This window comes from Panthera leo, chromosome A2 (assembly GCF_018350215.1).
Source record: "Panthera leo isolate Ple1 chromosome A2, P.leo_Ple1_pat1.1, whole genome shotgun sequence".
Classification (NCBI taxonomy): Eukaryota; Metazoa; Chordata; class Mammalia; order Carnivora; family Felidae; genus Panthera; species Panthera leo.
This window is the reverse complement of record NC_056680.1, coordinates 154,390,467-154,403,745: the sequence shown is the minus strand read 5'-3', so window position 1 is coordinate 154,403,745 and position 13,279 is coordinate 154,390,467. Positions and strand designations below refer to the sequence as shown.

Sequence of the window (13,279 nt, the reverse complement as noted above, 5' to 3'; positions counted from 1 at the left end):
CTTTGTACATTAAAGACCTGACCCCTGTGCCTCAGGATGTGACTGTATCTGAGACAGGGCTGTTAAAGAGCTAATAAAGGTAAAATGAGGCTGTTAGGGTGGCCCCTAATGCCAACTGACTAGTGTCCTTACAAGAAAAGATTAGGACCTACAAAGAGACACCAGCCAGCTGTGTGGACAGAGGGAAGGCCACGTGAAGGGGCAAGCAAGAGGGTGGCTGTGTGTGAGAAAGAGGCCTCAGAGGAGACAACGCCACTGATGCCCTGATCTTGGACTTTCAGCCTCCAGGACTGTGGGAAGATAAATTTCTCTTGTTTAAGCCCTCCAGTCTGTGGAATTTTATCTTGGTGGCCCTAGCAATCTAATGCAACAGGTGAATACATAATAAGTGGCTTATTACCATATCATTACAATCCATAATAAAATAAGATCACCTACGTTTCCCGACTTTATAGCCACCCTGTAGCTAAAACAGGCATCTCAACATAGCCCTATAAAACAACAGGTGCTGGGCATCTTCTGGTTTTTGGCCCCCACCTCATCTTCCTCACCTATGTTATCTGTGCTTACTCTCACTCAATACCCACCAATCCATTTATTCTTTTGGGTGTAGATTTAGATTTGATCTTAAGAGCCGTGGCTCTTGCGGCCTCTACGCCAAGGATGGAGCCTTTGCAAACTTGGGCAAATATCTAAAGGGCTGAACAAATGAAGAGGCCGTTGGTGGATGTCCACATGCTTTTTGTGGTGGGAATTTACTGAGATCAAAGAACCTCTGTCCATTGACCTTGACTGGAGACAGACATTTCCGCTGTCCTCCCGGTCTTCCCAGAGTCCACATAGCCACCCCTGATGGTCCAAGCCAAGTCCCGTCTCCCAAGAAGCCTTCCCTGAACATGCCTAGCATTAAGATTATTCTCATTTTTTCTGGTCTGGAACAGGCAACCTGACAATTATAGGGTCCCCCCTCTTGTTCTCCATTCTAGTTTGTGTTCAGCTAGACTGTCATTTTCTCCAGAAGTGGTGGGTAGTGATGTCTCTTGCATTACACACAACACCAAGCATGAAAACTCCATGTCACTGGGAGAAATGGACTTCCAGGCTATAGGGCTTTCCAGTGAAAATATGGGCTTTGAAACCTAGAGGGGAAGGAAGGCGACGCCATGCCCGGTCCTCCCACCCTTCATCCTCCCATACCGTTCTGCGATGGCTGAGGGGTTTGCACACCCACGCATGTGCTCACCTACCCCTGTTTTAGTGGGCACCTTGGGTTTCAGGAAGCGTTTTTGTATTCACAGAAATTCAGCATTGGAATAATACACTCTCTGCAGGATTATTTTGAAAAGCGATAATAATAAATGTGAAAAGGCTTACAGAAGTTAAAATTGCTTTCTATATGTAAGGTATAATATTAGAAATGGAAGGCTTTAAGTGAGGGTGAAGAAAAATCGTCCTGGAGGACGAGAAAAAAAATGTGACTGCTGTTTCAGTCTCCATCACCCACTCCATTTCCCCCAGCCCTGCTCCAGGGTAAATACTACACCAGGAAAAAACGGCCCTTGACAGAAACCAGAAGAAGAGCTCACTCAGGACTCTTCATTCTATGGACTTGGTTAAACCAGAACCATGGCATTTGGAAGATCTCAGAATACATTTCTGAGAAGGATCATCCTCAGAGGGGGCTCAGAGAGGTTATGGCAGCCAGCAGAGGTCACGTGACAACCTTGGTGGGTTTGCAAAGCAGCTTGTAAGCCTGTGGCTCAACCAGGATGGGTAAAAGGGAGCAACCCTGATAGCAGTGTTGGGATCACTATTTAACAGGAGTTGGGGACCTTTTACAGGTGCCACAAAGCTTCTGATCTGGTTCCTCTGGAACACAGAGGTGGCATCTACAGTTATCCCACACTTATTCATTAAACATCTACTATATAGTGGACTGTGAGAGCTATATTTTTATTATTTTTAGTCTGCATGACAATTTCCTTTCTTCCTTCTGTTAAAATCCACCACCATTTGTTCTCATGGGAAAGCCATGATTCATTCAGACATAAGCACCTGATATAAGCCAAATCTTGGGTGGTGTATCTTCTACTCCTCTTGAGGTTGTGATTACAGACATGCGCATATAGATGTGAGTTATACATATATCTATATTTTGCCCACCTGCCCTTGGATATTTCATGCTTCATGGAGCAAAAAGTTGGGAATATCTGAGGTGGGTGGTCCGTGGAGAGCTATGAGCTTTCTATATGGCAGGCACATATCTACGGGTGAGAAAAGTCCTAGGAAGACAATGAATCAAGAGTACAACATCACATCTTTCTCAATGTGAATCTTTGGAGCTTCCTATCCATCTGGGTCTTGGTTCAGAGCTGAGAGTTGGTGGGATCCAACTGGCTTCCTGACTAAACTGAGAGTGGCATCTACAGCTGTGCAGAAAGGAACATTCTCAAGCTGTGAACAGTGAGCTTCCAAGAGTAAAGCCACTTAGCGCATGCCATCTTCCTGCCGCTGCTTCTCTTTTCTTTCCTTCTCTTTCTAGGCCAACTCTTTCTGATGAATGACAATGGTCCACAGAGCAAACTTGGAGAACCTCTAGGATGGAGGGCAATCTTGTCCTGAGTTTCTTGCTCGGGACAATGCTTGAAGGAATTCAAAACCTCCTGAAGATCATCTCTGATTCCTGGTTGCTCTACTCATTGGTCTTCCAAAGTAGTACACGAGGCATTTGCAGAAAAAGCCACATCACCCCCCAGGGCCAGCATGAAGCTGGCACAAGTAGATGTATCATTACCTACGAACTCCTGTCTTGGTGGTCTAAGGCTCTCCTGGCCCAGAGGTCCACCAAGGCAGCCTGTACCAGCTTCCCAGTAGGAGAACTGCAGCCAACAGGGGGTTATGCATGGTGGAAAGAGAACTCCACCAAGAATCAGAACATCTGAGTTCTGGTCTCATCTCTGCCCATGAAGTGGGCAAATCACTTCACCTCTCTGGGCCATGATCCCTCAACCACACAATACAGAGGATGGAACCAGATCTCTACAGTCCTTCCAGTTAAGCGATTCCCTGGCTCTTGGTATTGGGCTAAGTAGGTGCCCTTCTCTCTGAACTGCTCTAGGACCGGTTACCAGTTATTTTGTCACATGTGAGCCACTTGGAGAGAAGTTACTGCTTCTCACCTCCTGACATGCACAGAAGGGCTGGTGGATGAGACCATTAGATGTCATTACTCGACATCAATGTGCATATGAGGCTCTGCTCTAAATTGCCATGATTGTAAATGTGGAAGGATTGGGACCCAGCTGTTTAAGTGCCTGGAAGAAATTGGCTCCTGAAAGAAATCTCTCAGGCTTCTGCCCTATCTGATCCAAGCCAATGCCATGTTAATTAGGAGAGGAAGAGGCTTAGGGTGGGAGTCAGAAGATCAGGCGAGCCTGCCACATGGTGTGGTTTATGTTTCCATATGCCTGGCACATTTGTCAGCTGGCCCCGGCCTTTCTTTGAGATGATGTCACCTCATCACTGGGTCACTGAACACATATATAGTTTCACATGGATCAAACACTGATATGTAATATTTATAATGTGGCAGGCATTGTTTCAAATGCTTTTAATGTTAGCTCTTTTAATCCTCAACGCAACTTTATGAGGTTTGGATAAGGGAAGTGAGGCATAGAGAGGTTAAGTAGATTGTGTAAGGTCACACAGCAAGTATGGGAGCCAGTAATTTCAAATCCACGCTTCTGACGCTTGTTATGTTGTCTCTCATTTCTCGTGCATGTGGATTGTCTCTGGAGCTGGACTGTAAGCACAGAAGCTTCTTCCCCAGTAGGGCTCTCTACTCGGTGGTGATTCATTCAATCAGACTTATTGACTAGATGATGAGATTGGGAGAGGAGCCCCTGTCATGACTAAGTGCAGCCCCAAGGAGGTTCTGGGTACCACACAGACTCACGGCTCAGGTAATAAACTCTTGTTGCTGAATTCTTCAGAGAACTTGGAAAACCTATCATAACCTGTCATAACATGGCTTTGCTCCTTATCTGGGCCACTTAGAGGGGTGAGCTTCTGTGGAGGAACAGAGGTTTTCTATGAGGTGTAGGGTGGGCAGCTCAAGAAAGGCAACGAATCAAGATCACAGCATTAACTTTCTTTCACTTCCCAGTTGGCCAGAAACTAAACCCAGTGGACAGAGGAAGCTGGTGGCCAGAACAGGACCCGCAGGAGCTCAGTGTGGATCCCAGCCCGTCAAAGGGGTCTTCCCTCCCACCAGCATCTCCTGGCTCATGAACGGGTCTCAGCCTGGGCACCTCTTTTTCCTCTTTTCTCTTGGAGACTTGGAGAGTGATAATTACTCATCTTTGCTTGGTGAATCCATACTCTAGTGAGGAAAGAGTCACAGGAAGGAGATTGACAGGGCAAAAACATGTCGGCTTTATAAGGCTAGCATGGCAACCGTGGCCACATTCAAGTGCACCTGTACCTTCCCTCAGGCTGACATTTTAGGATGATTTTCCTAGAGGAACATGGAGGTTTACAAAGCAGATACACTCACCTAGAAGTGTTGACTCACACTGGTGAGCCTCCTGATGCCAGCCTGGGCCTGGGGCCTCAACCCAGGAATTCTGCCCAATGGAGGAGCAAGCAGGGGCAGAGGACCCAGGTGGTGCTGAGGTCCCACAAGCTCGGCCTCTTGACCCAACCACACCAGAGAAGTCAGTCCCCTCTTCTCTTGGGACTTGAAGAGAGTCTTGAAAGGTAGCTTGTCCTCCTGAAGAGAGAAGCTTCCTACTTTATGGACCCTGATGGGAATGCTGAGATCAAAGGAAAGAACACTGTCCAACCTCCCCTTGGCCATACTAACTTAAGGACCAGAAGCAGCTGTGACCCAGAGGCTTCTGGGAAACGTGACTGCAATGGAACTTGTCTGAAAACGTTAAGAGCTGAGCCCGAAGGGGTAGTTTCATTAAATGAAGTGTAGCCTGGAAAAGTGGCTGAATCTTTAAGAAGCTCCTAGGTTTTGTTAGCGGGGGAAGTGGGAAGGACACAGCTATTGGCATTCCTCTCTAGCCACGGCCAAAATTAGGGGATCAAATATCATACTAGACTTATATTTTACCTTCACATAAAGCAGCTTAAGCATTTTTAGATAAAGGGATTTTTTTCTTTTTGCTTCATTCACGACCGAGTTTAGTTACACAGAGATATATAAAAAACGGAAATGTATTAATGACATGTGAAATCCTAAACGAGAAGGGATAAAAACTTGGCATACTGCTTCTGGAAAGTGGCCAACTCTTAGTCTCTGTGCAGGCTCAGGTGATCGATGGCATGAAAGCCCTTTGAGGACAACAGTAAGGGCAAGTTGACTTGATTCTTCCTTCGGCCTCAATCACTACCTCCCTTTGAGGCTGCTCCTGAGTGTTCAGCACAGAAAAATCCTCTTTCTCTGTGCACCCACCGGCCCTCTGCTATGGCACTGGTCATCTGCCTCCACCATGGCCTGGGTGGCCGTTAAGGACAGGAGCCATCCATGTTTTTGTATGTATGTCCTGGGTGCTACCACATGACTAGCATTCAGTAGGCACTCAATTAATGTTTAGTGAGTTGAATTTAGTTTGTAAAGCAAATAATTAAGAAGTGCAATAGAGCTGTCTTCAAATATTTGAAGGACCTTTGGAGGAAGATGGTCCTGACTTTAACTTACATTACTTTAGCAGAAAGGACCCAAGTCCAAAAAGTCAAAGTTTAGAGAAAACATATTAAGGTGTTTTTGTTTTGTTTTGTTTTGTTTTACTTTAGAGAGAGAGACCGCATAAACAGGGAATAGGGACAGAGGGAGAGACAGAATCTTAAGCAGACTCCATGCTCAGTGTGAAGCCTGATGTGGGACTCGATCCCATGACTCTGGGATCATGACATGAACTGAAATCAAGAGTTGGATGTTCAATGGACTGAACCAGCCAAGTGCCCCTAAGGTTTAAAATAAGGAAGAGCTGGGGTGTCTGGGTGGCTCTGTTGGCTGAACATCATCTGACTCTCAATTTTGACTCAGGTCATGATCTCAAGGTCGTGAGATTGGGCTGAGCTTGCTAAAGATTCTCTCTCTGCCCCACCCCCACTTGCACGCATGCTCTCTTTTAAGTGAAATAAGAGCAAAATGACAACAGGAGGAGCCAATAAGGAAGCGGCCCCCTGCTACCATGGAGACTTTCACCCAGAGGGGAGACAGGAAATTATCTAGATTTCTGCTCCCAGGATACTCATAATGAGGTGAGTGCCATCAAAATGGTACAAAGTGATGTCTGAGTTCAGAGGCAGAGTCTGGTTTTAGTGAAGCTGATTCAGAAAGTTTTACCCTATGACCCAGCAATAGCACTGCTAGGAATTTACCCAAGGGATACAGGAGTGCTGATGCATAGAGGCACTTGTACCCCAATGTTTATAGCAGCACTTTCAACAATAGCCAAATTATGGAAAGAGCCTAAGTGTCCATCAACTGATGAATGGATAAAGAAATTGTGGTTTATATACACAATGGAGTACTATGTGGCAATGACAAAGAATGAAATGTGGCCTTTTGTAGCAACGTAGATGGAACTGGAGAGTGTTATGCTTAGTGAAATAAGTCATACAGAGAAAGACAGATTCCATATGTTTTCACTCCTAGGTGGATCCTGAGAAGCTTAACAGAAGACCATGGGGGAGGGGAAGGAAAAAAAAAAAGGTTAGAGAGGGAGGGAGCCAAAACATAGGAGACTCTCAAAAACTGAGAACTGAGGGTTGATGGGGGGGTGGGAGGGAGGGAAGGGTGAGTGAGGGGTACTGAGGAGGGCACCTGTTGGAATGAGCACTGGGTGTTGTATGGAAACCAATTTGACAATAAATTTCATATTAAAAAAAAAAGTTTCTAGAAGATGCTGAGTGCACACTGAGCCTCGAGGAAGTGGAGGCCATCGGCAAGCCTAGCAAGGTGGCTTGGAGGTGGGCAACGGCAAGTGGTCTAGAGGAAGCCCAGGATATGTGGCTGAAATGGAGTCTGAGGCAAGACTGTGGTCAACGTTCAACTCCCGGCTGGTGCCGCCGACAGACATGGAGCCACAGAATGTTTTCACCAGAGCAGTGACGTAGCAGGAGGCATATTTTTATTTTATCTATGTTTTTAAATGTTTATTTTTGAGAAAGCACGAGTGGGGGAGGGGCAAAGAGAGAGGGGGACAGAGGATCTGAAGCGGGCTCTATGCTGACAGCACAGAGCCCAATGTGGGGCTTGAGCTCACCTGAGTCCCAAATCGGACACTCAACCAACTGAGCCACCCGGATGCCCCACAAGGTGTATTTTTAGAAAGGCAGAGTGGTGTAAAAGTTGAATTAAGTGGCAAATAGAAGAGATAAACATCTATGCGATACTTTTCCTCTGCTAGATTGCTTTTCCTGTATACTATTTCATTTCATCCACACAAAAACCATAGAGGGTAGGCAGCTCTGTTTCAGTTTTACAGATGAGAAAATGGACACTGGGAGTTTGGTGACTCAGTGGTGGGTCAGAGGTGTCCACCAAGGGCTGAGTGACCACCACTCTGCCTTAGTAAGAAGGGCCCCGGTGGCACTCGGGGAGTGGATATGGATGAAAAAGCCACACAGAATACGGCACAGGAAATATTGGCAGATGTTGACAATTGCTGCTAAGGTACGGGTGACACTGCAAAAGTGAACAATGACTCAGAAGTGACTGGGAGACTCCCCGTGCTGAGGAAGGCCAGAAAAGCAGCTCATTTCATTAGGGGAAAGGAAAGGACAGAAGCTGATACTTGTCAGGCACCTGCAGTAAGCCGGGCACTTAACACATAGGCCAGAAACATAAAGCACATGCATACCATACACAGAGAAAGCGCAAGTCTAGTCCTAGGCATGTTTGAGTTTCCAGAAGGGTGGAGATGTCCAGTGAATAGTTAGAAACACGAGGCTGGAGCTCAGAACAGGCCATTCCATACCATTTCCAGGCTCGTCTGTGCAGAGATCATTACCACTGTGTGAGGAGATACTGGTGTCAAGGAGGCATGTGTGTAGGGAAAAAGAAAAGAACACCGAAGGTCAGATTTACAGGTGAAGTAAAGAGCAAAGGAAGCAGAAAAGGCCCAGGAAAAAGGAAAAGTCATGAGTGTGCTGTCATGTAAGACAAGAGACGAGAGTCTGAAAACCAGAGACAGGTAAATCCACAGGAGCTCAGCAAGAGGAGGTTCAAGGATAGGTGACGGGCAGAACAGCCAGGAGGAAGCAGGTCTCCAAGAAAGCAGTTTCTGTGACATGGTGGGAACAGAAACCAGACTTCAAGAGATGAGGGAGGTTGGTGCAGAGCTATAGAAGTGATAAGATTATTCTTTTTGCTACATGAGCCCCAAGCTTTGTCTTTGGTCTCAGAGCATATGAAAAGGTAAGGCCCTCAGCCAAAGAGACTCATTTTCCTATTCCTCTAGGAAATATCCCTTGAACAGAATCAGGCTCATCTTTTCTGCCCCCCCCCCCCCACCAAGAACAGTAGTCTTCATCTACCATGACAAGAGGTCTGTACGGAGTCAGCTCTTACCCTATCAGGTGATGAGCTGCTGGAGGCTCATAAATGTGTCAACAACTTAATTTTGATTTGAGAGAGAGCACTGCATGGTAAGTACAAACCCAGGCTTCAGAGTGGAATAGATCTGAGGTGGAATCCTTGTGTCTGGGAACTATGTGACTTCGGGCAAGGTACTTAAACTCTCTAAGCCAGCACTAGCAACTCCAAAGAAGGTAAGAGCCGGTGATAAACTGAGCACACATGAGTAAAAACGTAGGAAGTGCTATTATTACAGGCCGACCATGTTCAGTGTGTTCCACTTCTCAGTTATTTCTCAGCACAATCCTAGAAGGCAGGTACTATTTTGCAGATGGTGAAATTGAGGCTAACCTTCATCGCATCTGGACCTGATGCTTTTGGTAACACTTTGGTAGTAGAAGTGACTCCCTTCATGGCTTCTGTACCCCTCTCTTCCTGTCTTGCCCCCCAACGAACACATGCCTACCACTGGTGGGGGCCAAAGAGGAGCCCTCCGCCTTGCTGGTGGGGGCAAGGAGGACCCCTGCGCCTCGGGTATAAACAAAGGCTTGCCAGGAAGCCTGCATATTTCTTGCTGGTTAATTCCTCAGGCTGCTGTTTTGTCCCAGGTGGGCTCACCAAGTATCCTTCTCTTTAATTCCACGCGTCCCAGAAACAGAGAAAAAAGAGCGGGGATTAGTCTGAAGACCTTAGTTTAAGGTTCTACCATTTACTTAATCGCCTGACCCTGTGCTTGTTTTGTGGCTCTCCAGGCCCAGTTCTACAAATTTAGGGCTGATGGGAAGATGCAAAAAAAATAACGTTGGAACAAGATCTACCAAGGATATGGCAGAGATGCTTTGAAATGTGAGCTCTTCCCTTCCCCGGTCTGCCTCTTCAGGTGGTTTGAAGGTCCACTGAGACCATCCCCTCCCTTTGGAGCTCCGTGAACTTCAAGTGTCACCCAACTCATAAGTGACCCCCTTTCTGCCCTTTTCTGTGTGGCCAGCACCTCTTCCCTAAGAAGCTGGATGGATAGATTGAAGTCTCCTTGTCTTCTTCGCTGCTGAAAATCCAGACACAGAATTCTTTTCTTTTTAACATTTTTCAATTTAAAGGTGTCTGTCATTAAAAGGAAAACAGCTCTATTATTACACTAATTGGCCTAGGTGTCTGATTCTTCTCGAAGATTGTGAGCAACCCCAAGACACTGAGTTTTATCATCCACAGTGCCTAGTACCCTAGTACTTAGCGGGTACTTAACAACTGGTTGTTTATTTAATGAATAATTCACACTGAACGGGTTCTAATGGTTCATTAATGTGGCAATGGGCTCCCCTCTTTCACAGCCACATCTTGGACATCCTTGATCTTCTGATGGCTTCTATAGATAGGGAGAGTGTATTTTCCAAAGCCCAAGTCAAGACATGTGGTATGGGACAGGATCTGATGACAGGAAAGTGTATTTGAAATCAGGAGACTTCCAGAATGTCTGGGAGGTAGCACAGCTTCACACAGGCCCTCATTCTCCAATTATTTTATACTTGGGAATAAAATGCACATCATTACCCACCTGTCCTCCCCAAAGCCCAAGTTCTGTTAGGATGGAAAGGATTCCTTTACCCTCTCTGGGGCCATCTTCATAAACCCTTTCCAGAGTAATGCTTTAGGGCTTTTCTGGAATCACTTTCCCATTGGTACGCCCTAGGCCATTGCCAGCCCCCGCTAAGGTGCAGAGAGCTGAACAGTCCAGCCTTGTCAAGCCCCTCCCCATCCCATCCACAAGGGGCACGCTGCCCTGGGTTCACAGGTGTGCCTGCCCGCCCTGCCCCCCAGCTCACTGATCCAGGCCAGGTCAAGTCAGCTTTTGGGTACCCAGAGAGCATGGGGACCCTAACTCCTGTGTTCACACATTGCATTTCAGCCATCCAAGTGGTGGGGGTGACAAGATACCTGGCGGGGGACAGAGCTCCCCTCCTCCCTTTCTTGGGTCTGGCTATTTCTGCTGCAGCTTCTCACCTGTCCTTAATCCCCCAGGGCAGGAGAGAGGAAATTCCTCATTTATATCTGCTCCTCCCTTTTGTTTCCCCAGGAGCAGCTTTTATGCCCACTAGGAGGGGTCTCTCCGTTTATTTCAGGAACCAGCATTTTTCTTTGATTTATGATTCATTTCAAGAGCCAGAGGCTTGCCTGACAAGTTCCCTTTCTCTGAAGCTTGCATACCTCTGTAAGAACATCCTAGAAGAGCCATAGGGATGGAAGCTTTTGAAGCTGCTTTAGAAATTACCTAAGTTTCCATGGCAATCAAGCACTGTGAAGTCACCACCACATTCTGGGTCTTTCTGTTTCCACTGAAAAGGCTGTTGGAGAAATCTGTTCTTTCTCAACAACCCTCCCCCCCACCCCCCCACCCCCACGCCACCTCAGTAATAGAGATGGTCTTCCAGTGACCCTGCCCTCTCTCTCTTCTCCTGCCTGCCCTTCCCCCATCCCATTCTTGTAACAGTCCATTGTCTGCAAGCAAAGACCCACAATTCAGGGCAGCAATGTGATTATTTCTACCCCAGGAAAAACAGGGTCTTCTTACCATGATAGGAGGAGACCTTAGGACATCAGTCTCCTTACCTGACTCTGGACTATACTCATTGGATAACTCAGACATGTCTGAGCATGTCTGTGTCAGCAGAGGCAGGCCAGTCAGGAAGGCACCAGGCTGAAGAGAAATCACTCATTCTGAGTGAGACCCCCAGTCGCCCACCCCATACTCAGCCTAGACACTGAACCAAAACCATGCCTTACTGTCTAGAGTAACCCAACTTTGCTATATTCCCTTGTCTCCTTTACACTTCTGGGTCTGTCCTGCCCACGTAGGATTAAAAAAAAATTTTTTTAATGTTTTATTTATTTTCAGAGACAGAGAGAGAGAGGAAGAGCAAGTGAGCAAGCACGTAAGGGGCAGAGAGAGAGGGAGACACAAGCAAGCTCCAGGCTCTGAGCTGTCAGCACAGAGCCCAATGCGGGGCTCGAACTCACAAACTGTGAGATCATGACCTCAGCTGAAGTCGGACACTTAACTGGCTGAGCCACCCAGATGCCCTTTTACATTTTTAAAAAAATGTTTACTTTTGAGAGAGCGAGCAAGCACGAGTGGGGGAGGGGCAGAGAGGGGGACAGAGGATCTGAAGCAGGCTCTGTCCTGATAGCAGTGAACCCGACATGGGGCTGGAACTCACGAACTACAAGATCGACCTGAGCCGAAGGTGGAAGCTCAACCGACTGAGTCACCCAGGCACCCCCTTAACTGACTGGTTTTGATTATTCATTACAGGAACTTCACAAAAGATCCATCAACTTCCACTGAAAACATTGACAGTGTGGGCTCTTAAGATTTTTTCAACCCTGCTGTTTCCATCAATTCTAGACATCATCAGTATTTTCAACCAATCTCAATCAAACACCTGCACTGAAATAAAGGCCTTCAAGCAAACTTCTAATTCTCAATAAATTCTGACCTTACCTTCCCGCTCTGAGACCCTCCCAGTTTTGCAAGGTGCCGTTGTCCCCTACTGCAATAAGCAACAAACTCAGCTAGTCTTACCAGCAGCAATGCTAGTTGTGTGGGCAATGCTTGGGGAGCCAGCTTTTGATTAAGGAAAGGGGAGCACATGTCTATGTGATTATTTGGTCATCAAAGAACAGAGGTGATTTTAAGCACAGCAGAATTGGCCTGAGTTAGGGAAAACAAGGTACTGTAAGCAGAAGAGAGGAAAGACCTGACTTCTCAAGACCTTCTGAAGCCCCTGAAGCAAAGGGTTGCCATGCCCGGGTCTCAGGGAGGGTGAGTGTGGGACAGTGATGGAGGCAGAGCTGGCTTCCTGGGCATGCAGCCCGCATAGTTGTGTGCTTGTTTTAATGCTCTGCTGTCACCATCTTGGAATTTGTAATGCTTAAATAAGGAGTCCACGTTTTCATTTTGCATCAGGCCCCACAAATTATACAGCTGGTCCTGGTTGCGGGAGTGGGGGGAGGGGGATGCTTCCAGATGTGTGACAATGCAACATTTTCAGGGGCATGTGACAGTCCCCCTACTTTACCTGGCCACCCTGGGGCACAGACATCATGCCCCACTCACAGGAACTGCCATGGGAAGTTGAAGAAGCTCTAGCCATCAGCACCCCAGAAGGAAGCCACCTCACTGATAAAAGCCACATAATATCAAGTGATCGCCTAGGAGAGAACCCCCAGGGCAATCTGTGAAATAGAAGGAAGGCCAGAATGAGGGATGATGCCCCCTCGATCTTCAAACCCATTAGCATTGCCTCCAAGGCCCTACATCTGCTCTGTTTGAGGGAATACCTCCATCTCGCTCGGTTCCTGTTACAACTGTCCTCTTGCTTAACTTCCTTGGACCCACCAGGCTCATTTCCATCCCAAGTCCCTTGCATCTGCTGTGCTGTTTGCAAGGACTGATCCACCAAGTCTTTCCAGGAAGACTTCCATTCAATGGACGAGGAAGACTTCAGTGAAGGCTTGAGAGGCCTTCTGCCTACCCACTGCCCCCTCGTCTACAGCAATGCCCCATCACTCCCTTCCTCCCTCCCAGCTTTCTTTTTCTCCACAGAAATGTCCCGTCGTCTGGCAACATATTATATACTTAAAGTACTTGCTTATCTGTCCCTCCAACAAGAATGTAAACTCCATGAGGAC

The 13,279-nt window shown here is 47.0% G+C and overlaps 1 protein-coding gene and 1 long non-coding RNA gene across 2 annotated transcripts in view; both read right to left on the bottom strand.

The window, feature by feature from the left end:
* The window catches only part of TMEM178B (transmembrane protein 178B), a 358,912-nt gene that overhangs the window by 10,185 nt on the left and 335,448 nt on the right, over positions 1–13,279 (bottom strand). The window lies entirely within an intron of this gene.
* Positions 8,817–10,862, bottom strand: LOC122212714. Its single transcript, XR_006199264.1, has 2 exons — positions 10,796–10,862; positions 8,817–9,224 (listed from the first exon to the last, which is right to left on the bottom strand). It is a non-coding gene; the product is annotated as an uncharacterized LOC122212714 (long non-coding RNA).